Here is a 16,803-nt window from a genome sequence, read left to right on the forward strand (position 1 = left end):
ATACATATGGCTAACCAAAGCAAAAAATACGAGACTGATGGGGATTCCGAAGAATCAGACGAAGGAAAGACCCAGAAACCCCAAATTGCTCAAGCAATAGAGCCATACAGTGTTCTATTGGAATTTCTTGAAATTAGTCCAGAAATTTCCGAGCCAGATGTAATGCAGGCATATTATACACAAACCAACCAAAGGAAAAGAAAGAATTCACGCGCAGAAACAAACAACTTTCAATAAGTACTTTTAACAACTATGAATATGTATTTTAAAAAGCTATCTACATGCCAATTTATTTAAAATCATGGAAACTCTGTATGGTATTAAGAGAAATCAATAAAAATGCATAAATAATGAAATTAGAGAAAAAGCCTCTAATAAACGTGTTTTCGATTTTCCGTGCTGTGCTCGGTCTCGAGCGAGCCAAATCAATGATACACACAAGCTAATGGCATAGAGAAAAAATTATCAGTTTTTATTATGGCCGTATCAAACTGATTTTAGTCAATTTAGAAATCCCTACATATATAATTCTACCCCTTTAACTTTGTCCAATATTTATTAACATTATGCTGGGCAGTATTTAATTGAAACCACATCTTTCGCCATCAAATATGGAGTACTATTATCATTAAATAATTCTGTAGTAAACAGTAACACATTTTAGCATTATTCCATTAACGGTCATTTTATTACGCTTTATTTGTAATTAAGTTCATCTAAGGAATCGTTAAAACAGCCACAAATTGTGCACAGACACAAAAGACTCATACATGTACGTACGTACTTGCCAACACGCACATTCTTAAATGCACATATTGAAGCATACTTTCAGGTAGCTGTGTAATTCTAAAAATTAATAGCATACATTAAGCTTAATAACAAATCATTAAAGCACATGTTGAATGTACATAAATGAGCATCGACTGCAGAAAGTCTGTGGTATACTTTGGGGATTACTTAGACAGAAGAATGGCATGGGGCAATAATGATATTAGAAGTCAATAAAACGAAGTACATTTGTGGTTTTGGAAACGCAGGTGGAAGAGAAGAAAAACAAACAGAAGTAAATTAAATGATAAAACTCTCAAGTTAAAGGTATTAAAGCAACAAGCTGCTTAACATCTTCAAATTAATACTACTAAAGTTAAAGAAATTAACGGAAATTTTCGTAAGGGAGGTATTTGAATTTAAAAGTCATATTTCTTGTTTGAACCCTACTGATTTCTTATATCATTTTTAAAAGAGACAAAAATTGGTTTTCATTATTTACGACATCATGCTTACTTATATAGAAAATCCTATTACAATCTTCTAAATATCCTTAGTATTAACACATTCGCATATACATACATGCATAGACATACACTAGGATTTTATGTTCATTGCTGCTGGTACTGAACAAGAAGAGCAGCTTTTCCATTTAATCTTCCTTGAAGTGCACTTAAATGTGTTTTATTTTACAAATCATTCGAGTGAGTTGCTTCCCTTCAGAAAATTCTCTTTGCTCTGCGCTTACCCGAATGGTGTATACGTCGTATTGTATATCTCTGCAAATTATCAACAACATTGACGAATATAGAAAATGTCATTGAATAAATACAATAAGAGTGAGCTGAACGATGGGAAAAGCAGAAAAAAAGACAAGTCCTTTAAGCATTGCTGTGGAGAACATCTTAAGACCGTTTTTTCTTCTCTTTCTGTAGAAGAATTGAAAGTATCATCCTTCTCAAAAGTGCCTTTATACAGTATTGTGGTTTCTTTTTTGGTAATGGCACTATGATGCCCTGCTTTCAAAATGAAAAAAAAAAATAAACGCGAATAAAGCAAAAAGAATGCAGTAACAACTTGTAAGTTTGTAATGGATTTTGTATTTTGTGATCTTAATGCAAAGATATGGACTGGGAAGATTTTAGATATATAAAAAATTTAAAGCTTATAAAACATAAAATAAAATTCTGCAAAAAAGAAGGTTTTAACTACTTCACTATGTTGGGCGCTTATTACAAAACTCATTTATGTACGGTGTTATCTTTGCTGTGTCGAAACAATATTTAATCTGATATTTTAGAATTTTTGTTTTACTTCTAAACCACATATATTTTCCGTTGGCTATCCATGTTGGCCGCTGAATTGAAAAAACTAAACAATCTAGAAGGATACATTTCATTTATATCATTTACTGTTAATTATCCTCTGGAGCCTCAAGATGTTAAATCTATATCAGCATATAGACCGATTGGGTCCATACTTGTGGTAGTGGTTGAGACTTTCAATAGACGTGATCATGCAAAATTTTAGGCAAATCGGGTAGTAATTGCGATCTCAGGAGGCTCAAGAAGATTAATCGGGAGATTGATTTGGATCATACTCCACTTTTGTCTATATTACACTCAAATATACCTCTGTGCATAATTTTAGAGCTTTATGTTAATATATATAATAATTTTAGAGCTTCATGTTAATTCTAACCAACACTAAGAGGCAACACTGGGCAACTCCTGTAAAAGAGAAGTTGTTACATAGCATAGTACTTAACAAATGTCACTAGCACTAGGAGGGTATAGGCTAGTTTAGGTTCACTTAGACGTTTTCGTCCATTGTGATACCACAGGAACAGAAGAAGAAAGATGCCTTCTAGTTTCTACCATTGAACCATCCAGATCGCTTTAAAAAGCCCCACAACTTGCGAATATTCACATCCGCTAAATCAGACAGGTTCTCACAAAATTGAGAACCTAAAGTGGAACCCCTTTTGACTGCCAATGTGGGACACATACACATAAGGTGTTCTATAGTCTCCTCTTCTTCGATGTCCTCACAGCTTCTGCAAAAGTCGCTATTTGCAAACTTCAGTCTGTCAGCATATTTTCCAATCAGACAGTGACCTGTCATAATGGAGACAATGACTAAGATGTCTGTTCTGGCCAGTGAAAACAAAACGGTAGACCTCGTCAAGTCTAGATAAGGCCACATAGTTTTGGAATCCTCACAGCCTCATCTTTGTGACCATCTATCATTCGTTGTCCTTCGGGCCTGGTCCTGAAAACTTAGTTTACATGTCGCTAGAGGCATACCCACAGATTCCAGTATCCCTGGAATGTGTAGGGTAGTTCCTAATCTCGCAAGCTCATCCGCTTTACAATTCCCTGGGATATCTCTGTGGCCCGGCTCCCAGAACAGCCGAATTTTGAACTGTTCAGCCACCTTGTTGAGAGATCTGCGATAGTCGAGGGAAGAAAGTATTTTTGTGTTCAAAAATACTTTTTTCAGGGATTTAATGGCTGTCTGGCTGTCTGAGAAGATATCTTAGCCATTCCACCACTTCCTTAATTGCAAGGATATCCGCTTGATACAAACTGCAGTTGTCGGGTAACCTTTTCGATATGACCAGTTCTAGATCCCTAAAGCCCACCTGTTCGTCTACTTTGTAACCATCCAAATAGAAGTTTGTGAAACTGCTATTACCAGGGACGTCGTAGTTCCAATCGGTTCTATAAGGAATAGTGGTACAGTACTATATGTCAAAAGGTGTCGCTCTTCGCCACGTCGTTCGGACTCGGTTATAAAAAGGAGGTCCCTTATCATTGAGCTTAGTATTGAATCGCACAGCACTCATTGATTTGTGAGAAGTTTGCCCCAGTTCCTTAATGGAATGTTCATTTGTATGGAATTTGCAATTTGTATTGGAAGTGCAATGGAATTTGCATTTGTATTATTTATCAAAAAGCGGCTCAGGTAGGGTATAATCCACAAATCCACACAGCCTGGAATATTGGACATTGCATCAAGGATAACACAGTGTCCGTAGCCGTCACATGAACATAGAGAAAGCTCCCTTAGCCTCACGGCAGTGGTCACAGCAATTTGTCCATCCACAATGTCCAGAGCCATTACATGTTGCATTAAATTCAGTACATCAGATGATGTCGTCCTCAGTGCGGCTGTGACGAACAAACAAGCCATCCTTTGGATCTGGTTGACTATTGAACAGTAGGTGGACTTTTGAGGTGGCGTCCACAAGACCAGGAGGGGATACCCACCGCTAATGTTCCCAACAGGATTTAAATCGTTATAGCCGAACATGTTAACCTTGGCGCTAGCCTACGGCGCGCTGGTGTGTAAAAATCTATAATTTCGGTTCTGGTACATCTTCTGCCTCGTTTGAGCCATTGAATGAGAAAAATGTTCACCCATTCTAAGATTAAGGCCGAGTTTAGAATAGTTCCTAGGCTGATTTCTGCAAATTTTTAAGCTTTCAGAATGTTAAAAGACAAAATTGCAGTTTTAAAGAGTCTGCGATGTCAATGTGAATGTTTTTTAGTATTTCTTTTTACAGAGTCTTCCAGAATCGATACCGTTAAGGTTACTTTTACGTTGGGCGCCACTTACGATATAGCACTTCTCATAACTCGGATAAATACAGTGGCATTAACAAATGTCCCATGCTTTTAAAATTTTTTACTATCCTTTTAACATATATTATAAGGACAAATATTATATAGAATTTTTTTTTCATGATTCAATAATCCATCCGTTAAGAAATTCCTGCACTTAAAGCAAAACAGCTGATTTTCTCAACACAACAGCTGATCCAACAAATGATTGTCGACGAATGACACGGAAAGAGGCAAATCATCAAAAGGAACCCACACAGAAGTGAAGAGTTTGCGCACTACATCATCTTGTTGAAGCGGAAGAAGAAGAAGACCTCTAAAAAGTATCACATGTTGAGTAAGAGCACTGCAGAAATGTAATAAAAAAATTGTGGATGTATGGGAGATAGATGGATGGATAAAAGCAACTTATAGAAAGAAAAACCAACAATGTTGTAATACAATATTCTCTTCAACCTTCCCCTTGGAAGAAAGTAATGGCCAACCCCCTTCCCACACTTACACACACTTACGCACACAGATGATGGAGAGGCCGGAGAAGGTTGCATGCAAAAGAAGAAATACCGAAACAGGGAAAAGGGAAAAGGCGGTTAGCAAAATAAAAAAAGCTTCGACCTGGTAGTACAACTGCCAAAAGCTATAGCAACCGTTTCAGTATTAAGCGAACTGTGAGCTTAAAAAGGCAGAACCCAAAAATAACAACAATTAAATCAATATAAAGCCGGTTAAAGGAAAAAAGCAAATAAATCAGTGGAAAGGGCATAGAAGAAAATCAGTGTGTCTGTGCTAAGAGAAAAAAATATGTTAAAAATCTTGTGAAATTTGTTGTCGCAATTCCCAGCCAAATTCAGACAATTTCCTTTGGAAAAAGACTGATAAATTATTACCACAGCCGCAGGAAAAACAGGGCAAAACGCCAAAAAAGGACGAAGTGAAAAACAGCCCTGCCAAGGAAAAAAAAACGTCTCCTCTAGAGTTCTTCAAAGATTTGCACATGAAAAAATCAATATCCGTCTAAAGTTTATTTCGGTTTCGTCACAAAAATTATTTATGCGTTTGTTCTGGTCAACATAAATCACCAAAAGGAAAAATTATAAAAGTTTTCAAGACTTTATAAAACACATACCAAAGAAAATTATTGCGAAACACCCAAAGAGAAAAAATTAAGAAAACCAAAAAAAAAAAAAATAAATCATCTTGAAATAAAACAAAAAACCCAGATTAACTCTAGAATACCATATAAAACAAAACCAAAAGTCCATTTTTGTGTTAGTGCTTAAGTGATAATTGAGTAAAACAAAAAGCAACAACAAATAATTAACAAAAATTGCCTGAAAAACGCTTCAAAGCTAAAAGTTATATATACGTAAAAATTAGCAGCAGCAGCAGCAGCAAAAAACACTAAAACGTGAAAATTCAACGCTTTTTCTTCTCCATCCATTGTAAGACAATTTTGCGATTTTTTCGATAAAATAAATATTAAAAAATTAAATAACAGCATAGAAATCTTTAAATAATATACATACATACCAAATAGAGACAAAGTAATCAGCTTATAACAACAAAGGTAATGAGAAAAAAAACCAACAACAACAACAAATGAACAATAAATATGTCATATGTACCTTAATCCCGAACACTTTAAACATAATCCCAAGAAAATGATTGCTCTTCTGTGGTGTAGAAAAAAAAGAAAAACGATTGCTCCATGTTCTTTTCTTTAGCCATGTTCGCAGTGCTATTGTCTTGGGGTGTAGCAATCGACTACCCGACTTTAAGAGAAGGTATAAGTCGAAACCATTGTTGAGCTACCTTATTGACTTCAGCTGGATTTGGAAAATTTTATTGTTAAGGGTTCAATTCTGGATTTTGCAGCCAGCAAAGGCTGATTGAATATTTATAAACGCAGGCCTAAACCTCCATAGGATGGGGGTATACTAATCTAGTCATTCCGTTTGTAAACCCTCGAAACATTGATCTGTGACCCTATAAAATATATTCTTGATCGTCTTGACATTCGTAATCGATCTAGACATGTCCGTCCGCGGAAATCACGGTTGAGGTCGAAAGCGAGAAGCTAACCTCTCGAAATGTTGCACAGATACTTCTTATTGATGTAGGTCGTTGGGGATTCCAAATTGCCCATATCGGTTCAGATATGGATATAGCTCCCATATAAAGTGGTCCTTCGACATGACTTCTTGAGCGCCTAGAGTATGCAATTATAATCCGATTTATCTGAAATGATTGTGCCAAGTGTGGTTCGAATCAGTTCACTAACTGATAAAGCTCCCCTATAAACCGATCTTAAGCCCCTGGAAGCCGCAAATGTTTTCCGATTGGGCTGAAGTTTTGCACGTAGGGTTCTATAAAGACTACCGTGCCAAGTATGGTCCAACTCGGTTTATACCTGTTATAGCTCCCATATAAACCGATCCCCCGATTTACCTTCTGAAACCTTTAATTGTTGCCTGATTTGGCGGTTTACTGGTTAGCACGGTTTTATTGGTTATATATTGAGATCTCTCGAGGAGGGACTTAAAAGCCAGTTGATAGTCGAGGACGATATAAGATCAGCAAGGGAATCAGAGGCATCTCTTTCTTAGCTTCGAATCAGAGTCCTGTATTCAAGAAGCAGCAAAATGCTAATTTTGCCCATGAATATTCCACTCACATATCAATGAGTCCGGTTCGATTCAAGTTTAAACTCAATGATAACGGGCCTCCTTTTTATAGCCGAATCAGAACGTTGTGCCGCAGTGCGACACCTCTTTGGAGAGAAGTTATTACATAGCATAGTACCTCACAATATGTGTCAGCATTAGGAGGAGGAAACCACCTTATCTGCTGTTTCATTTTGGTTCTATCCAGTTTAAATCGGATGTTTTTTATATAATTTAAGTGCAAAGTTGTGCGGATGGTGTTGAGTAGATAATTTTGAGAAACAAACACCATTCAGTGCTGGGGAGTATTTTTATCTCGAATTCATCGCCGCTACAATGAGATATGAGAAATTCCTCGCTGTACATTGAGTCATATGAAAGCGTCTCGCTGTCATTTTCAAAAGATGAACTGATCACACAAATCGTTCGCAAACTGTTTTCTCATATAAAAAAAATAGGCATGTGTGTGTTTACCCATGCTTTTGTCAAATCAACCAGGTTACCTTCGTACGAATTTCGCACCACGCAAGCTGACGACAAGAAAAATACTTTATCTGAAGCAAAATGTACTCGAATACATGCATTGTACAACGTGCGCTCACTGAAATCTGAATTAATCTTTCTTTTTGCCAAAGGCCGAAGGGCTCTTGTTTTGCATTCACTCAACTCGTTGTCTTGGTGTCTTGCTATCTGTTTTACTCAGTTCTCAATTGTCTCATCCAATGTCGTTCGAATCCAACCGAGAACATCAGAAAAAAATTTTCAGTGGCACGCCGTTCGGACTCGGCAATAAAAAGGAGGACCCTTATCAGTGAGCTTAAAAATTTGAATTGGACAGCACTCATTGATATGTTGATATTTGGGACTACGAGTTGTGTTAGGTGTCCTAACACAGCGCAGAGGTTAGCATGTATGTTAGCCGAGTATGGCCCGAGTTAGCCGGGTATGGACTATATTTGGATATAGCTGCCATATATACCGATCTTCCGATTTAAGTACTTAGGCTCATAAAGGGCGCATTTATTATTCGATTTTGAAAACAAGCGATATCCATGACCAACATTGTCTATGTTTTGATATATTTTTTATACCCTCCACCATAGGATAGGGTATTCTAATTTCGTCATTATGTTTGTAACTCATCGAAATATGTGTCTGAGACCCCATAAAGTATATATATTCTTGATCGTCATGGTATTTTAAGTCGATCTAGCCATGTCCGTCCGTCTGTCCTTCCGTCCGTCTGTCTGTCGAAAGCACGCAAACTTTCGAAGGAGTAAAGCTAGCCGCTAGAAATTTTGCAACAATACTTCTTATTAGTGTAGGTCGGTTGGGATTGTAAATGGGCCATATCGGTCCATGTTTTGATATAGCTGCCATATAAACCGATCTTGTGTCTTATCTTCTTAAGTCTCTAGAAGGCGCAATTCTCACCCGATTGGAATGAAATTTTGCACGACGTATTTCGCTATGACTTCTAACAACTGTGCTACGTATGGTTCAAATCGGTCAATAACATGGTATAGCAGCCATATAAGCCGATCTTGGGTCTTAACTTCTTAAGCTTCTAGAGGGCGCAATTCCTATCCGATTTGCCTGTAATTTTGTACGACGGATCCTCTCATGACCATTAACATACGTGTTCATTATGGTCTCAATCGGTCTATAGACTGATGCAGCTCGCATATAAATCCATCTGTGAAAGTATGGCATTTGTGCACTTTGACGCTCACCATATGGGCATACCTTATAGGGCCGATGCATTACAAAACTTAATGTCTAAATATAATGAATAAAATATGTTGACTTACCTACAGCGTAATTGGACATTGTAAAGACTGTAGAAAAAAACAGAAAATTATTGGAGTTAGTTTCTGGTCATGAAAAGAGATCAAATATATGAAAAACTTATTTTTACTAATTTTATTCATTCAACTTTCATTACAAATTTAGCTTCCAGAACAAGAAGTAATTCGCAATTTGCCGACTATAGGGTTAGATTTTCGTAAAAAGCTGATGAAATTATTTTCAGTCTTGTTGGCGAGAAAAACTTTTAAATACAGTTCGTTTCCGATAAAAACCAAAGTAATAGCCTATACCTTTCACCTCATTAGCAAAAATACCAAAAAAAAAACAAGACAGCATGGGTAATTGGGTAAAATGCAGAAGAACACTTGTGAAAAATCGAATTTTATTTCTTTCATTTCCTCTGCCGCTGTTTCCTCGTTTTTGACATTTCCAACCCATTTTCCTTTGCACTCTCAATGGTATTACATTCTATTGTTCAATTTCCCTTTTGGGTCCTCGCTTTATTCTGTAATATGGGAGTTTCTCTTCATATTCGGTACTCCAAAAACACTCCTAACCTACAACTTGCAGACACAGCCGCTGTCGTCATCGTTAAAATTCAGAATTAACAAATGCGGCTTTTTTTGTAGCATATACGGTATAGGGCAGCCCACAAGACCACCCCAACTACCTCATGCCTAGGCGAAAAAATCCTCAATTCTCCATATGATGGAGACAACAAGCTTTCGCTCGTCTGCTATTTTTTTTATTTTTTGTTGTTGCAGTAATTCCTGCTGATGGTATTGCTGCTAGCAGGTGTTTGCATGTGTTTGTTGTATGAAAAAAAAAACAAAATCCTTGCTCTCTGCTCTGTTGTGTTATACAAACAGTTGAAAACAGCTGTTTTTGTTAAAACAACAACAACAACAACATCAGCAACAGCAGCAGCAACAATAACAAGCACATGTGAAAAATCAATAACTACAACAAAAATCAGATGGTCATGGTTTTTTATGTGAGTTTTTCTTTCCTCTCCCCTTCATCCAAGTGTACACACAGGCAAAGCATAGAGCACAGCATACCCATACTGGGTACCAATGATGACTTGCAAAGTTGTCAGTGGTTCCCTCCAAACATTTGGAAGTGACTTTCTCACTCCCTCCCAGAATAGTCACTTTTTAGGTCCTTTTGTATGATAGTTTGTAGAGATCTCAAGATTTACAACAACAAAATACATTACTGTCGGAATTCTATCATTCATGTTTCGCTAATTAGTTTCTCATAATCAACTGTTATTGCAACAAATTTAAAAATAGATTTTTTGTTGTTGTTTTGGACGCTAACTCAAAAAACCCCAAACAAGAGAATGTATGTTAACTTAGCCTTCTGTAATGAAGAAAGGCCGGTAGCACAGAGGGATAGCATACGCCTCACAATCGTAAGGTTGGCTGTTCAAATCCCAGTCAGGGAAAATCATTGCAAATAAAATCTTCGATTAATAATCTTGATTTGGAAAAGAAATAAATTAGAAAGAGAAATAAAAATTAGCCTCACTCTAAAAGGTAAAAAAAAACATTTGGCAAATAAAAATTTATTTTTATAAATGACGTTGATAATCGAATTTTACACTTTTTTTAGTCCCTATTTAGTCACTCATGGGTATATATCGCCAAGTGGCACGTTTTCTCCCGTACCGAGACACTAATTAGAGTAAAAAATGATATCGCCTGAGATTGTTTTCAACTTCCTTGAGTGCAGATTTAGTGACTCGCACGATAGAAAATGTTTGGAGGGTTATGACATATACAGAGATTGAAAGAGAGAGAGAGAGAGAGAGAGAGAGAGAGAGAGAGCGAAAGCAGTAGTGTTAGTAGTCAGAGTGCATAGAAAATGCTTGTGATAATGAGAAAACTGTTTTGGTAATTGAGAAATCAAACAGCTGTTGGGTTTCTTTTAAACAGCTGTATACAGGAAAATGATTTTTCTCATAGCCTAAGGGACGGAGAAGAAGACATTGTTGAGGAAAATTTTAAAGGATATAGTTTTCTCTCTTTAACGTTTACTCTCTCATGCCATTTAGCTCTTGTCCACTCTCTCTCTCTCTGAAACAAAAAGTGGGACGGACCTTTTGGAAAAAATGCCGGCATTGTTGTTGTCAGCTGCAATAAAGATGGATGGAAAAATTAAAGAAAATCCCAAGATTGTCATGAAAAAAGAGAGAAGAATCTTGAAGTACCGGCTTATGTGGTGAGAGTTATTATCAACTACATGACTTTTTATTGGTGAGAAATTATAAAGTGTGAAAATTAATAAATTATTTTGGTTGGGATAAATAGCAGCGACTTGACTTTAGGGCAATTAAAAAAATTAGGCCGTGTGCAATATTTTTATATAGAAAATTAATTTCTATTATTTTCTTCTTTCTTTGTTTTTTTTTTTTTTGAAATTTTGAAATAATAAAAAAATTAAATAGAAAACTATGCGGTGTCATATATGTAAACAAAATATTGGTATGCGGCCCTCATTTTTGACTACAGTCCCTTGCTGTGTTATAAAAAAAACAATCTATACCGTCGGCAAATGATTTAGTAGGAAAAAAACCAAATTCTTTTATTGAAGGCAAGATTAAAGAATTCAAAAATTTCTCTAACAAGTAAAAGCGTGCTTAGTTCGGCCAGGCCGATTCTTATATACCCTCCATCATTTCTCAAGTTCTTTGAATGACTTTCAAATATATATATGAGCTATATCAATTTATTGACTGATGTGGACTGTACTTGTCATGGCTATTAGATGTCATAGAAAAGCACCACCTCCAAATTTTCAGGCAAATCGGGTAATAATAGCACCCTCCAGAGGCTCAAAAGTCAAATCGGGAGATCGTTTTATATGGCAGCCATATCAGGTAATAAACCGATTTACACCGTACTTGGCATGGTTGTTGGAAGTCATACCAAAACGACATATGCAAAATTTCGTAGAATAGCGTTCCAAGCGCCTCAATCTTCTGCGCTCATTCTAAAATCTCTGACACCAAGTTTCGAGGTGTCTCCCACAACTTGATCTTTCCATTGGGTTTTTGGTCTTCCCGGTTTGCGTGTACCACCGTGTTTGCCTTCAAAAGACTTCTTTGCTGGAGCTTCTTCATCCATTCTGAAAACATGACCTAGCCAACGCAGCCGTTGTATTTTGATGCGTGTATCTATGCTATCGTCGTCAAACAGCTCATATAGCTCGTAGTTCATATGTCGCGTATATTCTCCGTTAACGCAAACTGGTCCATACATTTTACGACGAATCTTTCTCTCAAATACTCCAAGCACTGCCTCATCTGCTTTCACAAGTAACCATGCTTCAGAACCATATAACAGCACAGGTAGTATCAGTGTATTGTATAGTGTAATCTTCGTCTGTCGAGAGGTGGTCTTGTTTCTAAACTGCTTACTTAGTCCAAAGTAGCATCTGTTTGCCAGTATTATTCTTCGCTTAATCTCAAAACTGGTGTCATTCGTTTCGGTTAGGGCGGTGCCGAAGTAGATAAAGTTACTGACTGTGGTTCCCAACTTTCTCCATTTTCTTTATCTGCTCGGTTGTGCAAGGCTTTTTGGGAGCTGAAACCATCCATTTCGTCTTATCTCCATTTACAGCCAGACCCATTTTCACTGACTCTCTTTCGATTCTTTCAAAGGCAGCAGTTACTACTTCCGGTGACCGACCTATGATATCGATGTCGTCGGCATAGGCGAGCAGCATGTGTTCTCTTGTTATTAGTGTGCCATATCTATTCGACCTACACTAATAAGAAATATTTGTGCAAAATTACAAGTGCCTAACTTTACTCCCTCGAAAGTTATCGTGTACCTCATGGGATTTCCTTACAAAGATCCACAAAAAGGAATAGATCAAACTCAGGAAACGATATAATTCTCCATACCCATAGAAAAAATCAACCACAGCTTTGTAAGGATGACCCCATCGGTCACATAAAAGTGATTCAAGATACAGATTTCATCGTATCAACCACAAATGTTGATGAATCAACAACAGAATTTGTAAACGAAACGTTCGAAACTGTCTACAGGTGATCACACAATGACAACGCATATTCCACTGTTGCGTTATCTTAATGTGAGCTGAAAAAAAACTAGTAAAAATTGAGAACTGATGGTCCTTGGTAGAGCGGGCGCTTTGTGGTAAGGCCATTTGAAAAATTGTTCGGGCTGCCAAATTTTCAAACCAAAATTTTTGGTGGGGAGTCACAAAAGTTCCCTACAAAAAAATCCGCTTGAGTTCTAGAATACCTCTACTGGCTTCGTATTTTGCAATTTCCAAACGCATTATCAGTTCGACTTTCATGATTTGGATTGTTATACACAGGATTTATTTTTAGTTGCTTAACCAAATCTGCAAAAAAAAAGTTTTACAAAAAAAATTTGGCAAAACATTTTAAAGAAAACTTTGACGAAAAATTAACAATAAAAATCTTGGGTAGTGGGTACCCAATGGCTTATGCTAAAAACGTACCCCTATTAACTGAGTTTGTATTTGAATTAATTTGGTCTCCAGAAGTCATATCGGGGTAACTAGGCACCGATACCTACATCACCATATTGACCGATTCGGATACAACTTGGCACTGATGTTGTAAGTCATAAGATAGGATTTCGGGCCAAATTTCAACCAAATCAGGTGAAAACGTAGGTTCTAAGCGCTGAAGAAGTCAAATCCAGGGATTGGTTTATATGGGAGCTATATCTGTTTGTAGACCGATTCGGATCATACTTGGCATGGATGTTGAAAGTCACAATACAAGCTTTGTCCAAAATTTCAGCCAAATCAGATGAAAATTTAGGCTTCTAGGGGTTGAAAAATTCAAATCCAGGGATCGGTTTATAAAGGCGCTATATCTGTTTATAGACCGATTCGTATCATACTACATGGACGTTGGAAGTCATAACACAAGTCTTTGCTCCAAATTTCAGACAAATCGGACAAAAATTGCGGCTTTCAGGGGATCAAGAAGTAAAATACGGGGATCGGTTTATATGGCTCATTTGCAATCCGCAACGACCTACATTAATAAGAGGTATCTGTGCAAAATTAAGAGCGTAGCTTTACGCGTTCGACTCGTGATTTCGACAGACGGACTTACGGACGGACATGGCTAGATCGATTTAGAATGTCGAGACAATCCACAATATGGGGTCGCAGATCAATATTTCGATGTGTTACAAACGGAATGACTAGATTAGTATACCCCCATCCTATGGCGGTGGGTATGAAAAAAGAACCCCATTTTTCTTCCGCATTTAAATTTAGGGAAAAAGAGTAGGACCCCCTTTTTACAAAATTTTTCTACAATGCGATGTCTCGCATTGTTTAAATAGTTTTAATCAAATGCTGGTGTTGGGCCTTACAGTAACCCAAAAACGAATCATAGAACTTGGGGAAGAAATCATCCAAAACAGACAATATCAGACTCAAATGAAACCTATTTTGGGAGAGGATTATGAAGCTGGTATTCTAAAAGGTCAATTACCTGGCGGCCACCCTACACAACATATGTTTGTAACGTTAAGAAGGATCACCTACCTAGAAGTATACCGGTCGCCTCAGAATCAATAAGTCATGTCCGTCTGTGTGTTTATGTGGATATAGTGTTTGAATGAATCGTCACAAAATTTTGTAGAGCTTGCTATTTTGGCCCATAGACGAATTCTATGGATACAGATTCGGTTGATATGGTTCAGATACAGATATAGCTTCCATATAAAGATCCCACAGGATTTACATTTATATAGCTAAATTGACCTGGAATAATTGTAGGGTAGGTTTGGAGTATTTACCCAATATTAGCCAATCTCTGCTAGTTTTAATCAACAAACTTTTACTTTGTTTGCAACACCAGCGGTTACATATTTGCTTAAATTTGCTATCATATTTATATAAAAAAAGAGAGTAATCTTTAGGCTTCCCTTGAGAGCCCAAAATATTTTCTTTTCTTTCCGAGGCACATATTCTAAAGTATGTTCTTTATATTGCCAAGATTTTCGCAATGTTTTACTCTTGATTGTCTGTGTGCTGCCGTTTCCGGCAGTAAATTAAATTTAATGGAACAATTCAACAAAGAAGACCCTTCATGCAGAGTTAGGACAACTAAGCATTTTGTTAAGGAGGAACAGCTTACAAATTTTTCGTTGCAATTTCGCGAAATGCTTAACTGGGAATTGTGTCCCTCATTTGTTTAATGTCAAAATATTTTTGGTAATACTTCGTTTTTCCATTGTTGCATGGTAAAGTTTAAGTAATAACCCTTGTTAAAATTACCATTTACCCAAAGATATTTATATGTGCGTGGGATTAGATTTGCGGCATCCTGACACTCATTCCATGCCATTGCAGAGACCATCTTAGCATTTATCCGATTAAGTGTCATAATACCCAAGAAACTTTTGTGCTTATTGTGCTTTTGTCATATTGTCAGACGCCATTTGTTGTTTTATTCATGCTGTGGAATGCTTGTGCCCCTAAAAGTAGGCACTAACAGTTTATATTCATTTAACAGTACCCATGGGCACTTGAGAAGTAAAACAAAGTATTTGAAGAGGATTTCTGATTTCTTTGTTTTTTCCATGCGTTTCGGTGCTTCACAAAGCAATTGCGTAGGACAACTATTCATAAGAGAGGCCAGTTCCCACAGTAGGCAATAACTATATTCGATTTAAGTGGAGTTGGTGCGTCTTGGTGTGTGCAAATCGTTTATTTTGTGAATGACCTTCAGCCATAAAATCATATCGAGTTTAAATGCCTGTTTTAAAGGCATTATATAGTCCATTCCCCGGCCTCCCCTAGAATTATGCAACAAAAGCCGGCTTTGCTCAAAAGGTCTGTTTCTAGCATTTTTAAAACATTGAAACAAAGCCTAATTGTTTAATGGCTCTGCCACATGTTTAACACACTTTGGGTACATACTTATTATGCCACCTCCACCGTTCAATTCAATCTAGTCCACAATGGATGTGCAGCAAACAAAACAAAAAAGCCACCCCTAAGACTCATTAAGCATTCAAAAGCCATATTTTTAATGACATTGTCGTTAAACAGACCGCCAAACTAGCAGGAGGTCAAAAGGACTCCACACTTTTGGGTATTGAGAACAACCCCTATTATGGAGTAAATAATTCTTTGTACCAAATGACGTCATCAATCTTAAGTGAACTGCATTTCGTTCCGTTCTGTTTCTAGTTTTTTGCCATGTCTCTATGCTTTTATTAACTAACAATGCATATCGACGAAATGTTCCGTTTTTAAATTCGATTTGACCAGTCTGTGGGGGTGGGATGGTTGTTTCATGATTATGACTCTGTTTTCCCTGTGGAACTATAGAAAAGGGCGGACAAGAATTAAGAGTATCCGATTATTTGGCAGCAGTCATACTGCAGAGCGGCAGTTAGCTACCCCATCTACACATGTTTGTGGGTAACAAATGGCACAGCAATAATCATAATGCATGCAAAGGATAAAATCTATGAAAGGACTGAAAGACGCTGACAAATGGTCATAGGAAGGAAGTGTAGAAAACAGAGCATTATGAAGTTTTACCGCTGGTAGTTATTTCAACTAGTCGTAAAACTAATTTCTGATTTTAAGGATTAGGGAGTCTTTTTCGGACATAACTTTTAACACCAAGCGAATTTCTAGCTAAATTTTCACATTTTTTATAAAAAAATATTTACAAAAAAATTCTGCTTCTATTACAAAATGGAAAAACAAAATTCCCTTTTTTTTTAAGTTAACCAGAAAAGGTATTGCTTTTAATAGCATTGACTGGTTTTCTAGATCGTGATTTCGTCTGACACCAAACCAAACTTAACGGTACACTGAAACAATTTTCAAATAAAAATCTAATTGAAAATAAAATGGTTTTCAATTAATAAATTAATTGATTCAATCATTTT

At 36.8% G+C, this 16,803-nt stretch overlaps 1 protein-coding gene and 1 long non-coding RNA gene across 4 annotated transcripts in view; one reads left to right on the forward strand and one right to left on the reverse strand.

The window, feature by feature from the left end:
• LOC106092674 (microtubule-associated protein futsch) overlaps window positions 1–16,803 on the forward strand; it is a 379,860-nt gene that overhangs the window by 181,247 nt on the left and 181,810 nt on the right. The window contains exon 1 of one of the 3 annotated variants that reach the window (XM_059366946.1): window positions 5,076–5,961. The exons of 1 other annotated variant lie outside the window; for it this stretch is intronic. The gene's annotated coding sequence lies outside the window, so the exon portion shown is untranslated. Of the gene's footprint in view, window positions 1–5,075; window positions 5,962–16,803 lie in introns of those variants that run through there. One more of the 3 variants, XM_059366949.1, reaches the window with a different exon arrangement.
• The window catches only part of LOC131996848 (uncharacterized), a 334,069-nt gene that overhangs the window by 98,913 nt on the left and 218,353 nt on the right, over window positions 1–16,803 (reverse strand). The window contains exon 5 of the long non-coding RNA XR_009398040.1: window positions 8,869–8,895. This is a non-coding gene — a long non-coding RNA (uncharacterized LOC131996848). The remainder of the gene's footprint in view (window positions 1–8,868; window positions 8,896–16,803) is intronic.

Source organism: Stomoxys calcitrans, chromosome 4, assembly GCF_963082655.1.
Source record: "Stomoxys calcitrans chromosome 4, idStoCalc2.1, whole genome shotgun sequence".
Classification (NCBI taxonomy): Eukaryota; Metazoa; Arthropoda; class Insecta; order Diptera; family Muscidae; genus Stomoxys; species Stomoxys calcitrans.